This window comes from Capsicum annuum, chromosome 11 (genome assembly GCF_002878395.1).
Source record: "Capsicum annuum cultivar UCD-10X-F1 chromosome 11, UCD10Xv1.1, whole genome shotgun sequence".
NCBI classification, from domain to species: Eukaryota; Viridiplantae; Streptophyta; class Magnoliopsida; order Solanales; family Solanaceae; genus Capsicum; species Capsicum annuum.
Genome location: NC_061121.1, coordinates 73,995,652 through 73,999,347, shown reverse-complemented (window position 1 = coordinate 73,999,347; position 3,696 = coordinate 73,995,652). Strand labels below are relative to the sequence as shown.

The window sequence follows — 3,696 nt, the reverse complement described above, 5'->3', positions numbered from 1 at the left end:
ATGTTGATCACTTTTGGAGTTAAACCCTTGACATGCTTTATTAGGAGATCCAATTACGTTAGTACTTTAGCCATGTTTTGTTTGTCTCCTACTTTTTTTATGTTTTGTTTGTCTCCTACTTTTTTTTTCTTTGTTTTTGGATCACATAAGACTTAGAGGGATCCCCATGGCCACCTCAGTATCTCATGTGTTCCATGATCAAGTTTGCTTCATCATTTGATTTAATAACCCCAAGGCATCTCCAAATGTTTGATTTATCAATAGCCCAGTGGACAAGTTGTCCACAACTATCTTGTTCAATTAATCCAACACCCTATAGAATATTTGAAGTAGCATTTTATTTGTCAATTGATGGTTAGGACAATGTAACAATTTATATTTGAAACTTAACCATGCTTCATGCAATGGTTCACCACTGTCTTGGTATAAGTTTGTGATCTCATCGCTCAATTGTAACATACGGAATAGAGGAAAAAACTGATCAAGGAAGTCTTTCATCAATTAAATCAAAGATTTAATAGAGTCCACGATCAATTCATGCAACTACAACACTGATTCACTCATCAAAGAAAACAAAAATAACCTCAAACGGATAGACTCTTGTGGAATATTAGTAATATCAAACGGGTTGCAAACATTTATAAATTTTTTCAATTGAATGTTTGCATCCTCATGAGCTTGTCCCCTGAGTAGTACCTTCATTTGGAGTAATTAAAGCATGACACTTGTGATGTGGAAGACGGAATTGCCCATTGGAAGTGGTATGCAAATCACACTTGCTTTTTCAGCGTCACCCAAGTGACTTTCACCTTCAAGATGCCATCAAAAGTAAGGGTGTTGCTACTATGTCGACTCGTCATGTTGTGTTGGCTTATGTTATCACTTGATAAAGATAAGAATAAAAAATAAAGTAAATTTTACACTATGGCTAATAAAAAGTAGCTTATAACACTATAATGAATGAAATCTACATATAATTCTCTAGCAACGATGCCATTTTTGACAAGACTCATATATACCCATCAAGAATGTATATAGTCGCTATCAATATATTTTACCCAACTATTAGAGTCGGGATCTATCCCTACGAGGAATAGTGGCAATAAATTCATTTTTGAGTTTCATAAATGACTATTTAATTACTCATAATGCTAAAAATAATGCAATAAAATAAAATATAGAAGTAATTTAAATGTTGTTGTGTTTGATTTTTCAAATGCACTTTTATTCTGCAAAAGTTAGGTTAAGAGTTTGTAATCAAGAGTTAAAGATACTTGGGGTTATGCTTTTGTGAGAGTGAATATATATGTGGGTAACTGAATATTTGCCTTAGTTCAATTCATGGTTATGGGTAGGATAGGTCCAAGATTTTAATGTCATTCTTCCAATAAAACATTAAACATTACAAGTGGGTTTTTTCAAACACCTCACAATTAGTACATTTTAATCAACTTATAACCTTGATTTAGTAGCTTTATGTGTAAGACTACAATCAAATGATGGATATCAAGTCAAATTTGACCATTACTCCTCACCATTACTCCATTTGTTAAGGACACAAGATATATAGGGTTAACTAGAGTTTGCACCCTCCAATTATAGGTTAATAACATGGAGTGGAGGTTAAATCCATAACAAATAATCAATTAAAAGAGACAAATAAACAACACCCCAACAGTTAGCACTACTTATTCATACATAACCCCCAAGATAGAAATTTAGCTGCTCATCACAAAAGATAAAGCAAATATACCCATATATTTATTTAGATCTGTCAAAAAATCCAAATAATCTAAGTGAATCTCAAATTCAAAGCATTAAATCCATCATAAATAACTAAGATCCCCTCTAAGGTTTTGACTACAAACTCTCCAATCTCAAAATTATCAAAGAATAGAGTTCCAATAAGCCAAAAAGCCTTAAATAGCTTTAGCAAAATTAGGTGAAGGAACTAAAAAAATGCCATCGCATCCAAATCGATGAAGGGAAAGCCCATCACTGAATCACTCAGTGATGCACCAAGGTGCTTGTAACTCATTAAATCAATGTTAACCTTGAACTTCATGGATTGTGTTTTGATGATTTTGGCAATAGATCTTAGATTTGTTTATCTACTCAGAGATATACTAAATACACTCTTTATTTTCAAACTGTTCTAATTGGAACTTGAGTTGAACTATTAGAGTTGGCAATGGAATCCCACTATTAGCGATATGCACGTTGCTTTGGTGATTCACCAATTATCCCCGGTAATACTTTTTTACATTTTTAACTTCAATCTTCTATCTTTCTGCTCTTTGTTTTTGCTCTTTCAGCCTTCTCATGGACTTAACCCTGACAATAAACCAAATAAATAGTAAAAATACTTCAAATTGACATTTAGGATTTGATTTCCTACCATCTTTAGGTCAAATTAGTCATAATTTGCCAACTCATCGATGTATTGTAACAATTGCTAAAACTGCTGAAGTGATTTTGGTTGCCAAAAGATTCAAAAATATGTATTTAGAAGATCTTGATTCTATTTATGGAGAAAGTTTAAAATGCCAAAGTACATTCGGGAATGATAATGAGCTATGGAACAAAAGGTTGAGGCAAGCGAGCTATTCACTGATCAACAACCTAATGTCAAAGGAACTAGTGCCTGGACTACCCAACGTAAAGTTTTTGGATTGTAAGGTGTGTGATACATGTATTAAAGAAAAGTAGGTCCGTTCCTCATGTAAGAAGAAAAAGTGCTTAGTTCTTCCAGGCCACTTGATCTCCTTCAATGGAACTTTTTGGATCTATGAGGAATCAAGTTGTGGAGAAAAGAAGTATATATTTATTATTGTTGATGACTATTCAAGGTACATTTGTACTTTGTTCTTATAAAGTGAAGGTGAAACACTTCAGGTGTTTATTATGTTTTCCAAATGTTTTATTCCTTTTCTGCTCGAAGAGTTGGAAAACAATAATTTTTGACTTTTTAATCTTTTTAAAAACCTTTAAAAAAATTTAAAATAATTTAAGAAAATACAGAGTCGTCACTTGAGATTTTAAGAAAATATCAAGAAAGATAAAAATATTTCAAAATGTTTAAACATATAAATGAATATTTGAAATAGAGAAACTAGATAAGGATTCAGGTAAAGCCTTGAGAAATTTTTTAAGGCACTCCAGAAGTGTTTGTTAAAACTGTTGACCAACAGGCAATTTGATTGATTTTTAAAATGACTATTTTTTAAAAAGTGGCTAACTTTGTAAAATCTTAAATTCGTTCATAAATATGCATTCTTTTTATTCTAGTAAAAGATATTTTATTTAATTTAAAAAAAATTCTCCTAAGATAAAGGCAAAACTTAACTTACAAAAAATATTTTTATTGTGTTTGAGATAAACCACGTTGTTTTCCTTATGAAACAAAAAGGAGATAGGATTAATCATTTTATTGAGAAGAGTTTATTTTAATCAAAGTTGATAGAAATGAACTCTTGAAAATAGAGCTTTTTAAAGAAGAATGGAAGTTAGACAAGATAAAAGAATATTTGGCAATTCATGGAAAATTTTGATTTCTTCGAGAAAAGTTTTAAAGTTGTATAGTTAAAGAAAATTCCTTCAACCTAAATAGCTATTAAACACATGACATGAATAAATGAAAATACAATTTTGAATACAAGAAAATATAATTTTGTACACTTTAAAAACTTATGCTTT

At 30.9% G+C, this 3,696-nt stretch overlaps 1 non-coding gene across 1 annotated transcript; it reads left to right on the top strand.

The window, feature by feature from the left end:
- Positions 1-346: 346 nt before the first annotated feature.
- Positions 347-452, top strand: LOC124889057. The gene has a single exon (XR_007047674.1). It is a non-coding gene; the product is annotated as a small nucleolar RNA R71 (small nucleolar RNA).
- The last annotated feature ends 3,244 nt before the right edge of the window (positions 453-3,696 follow it).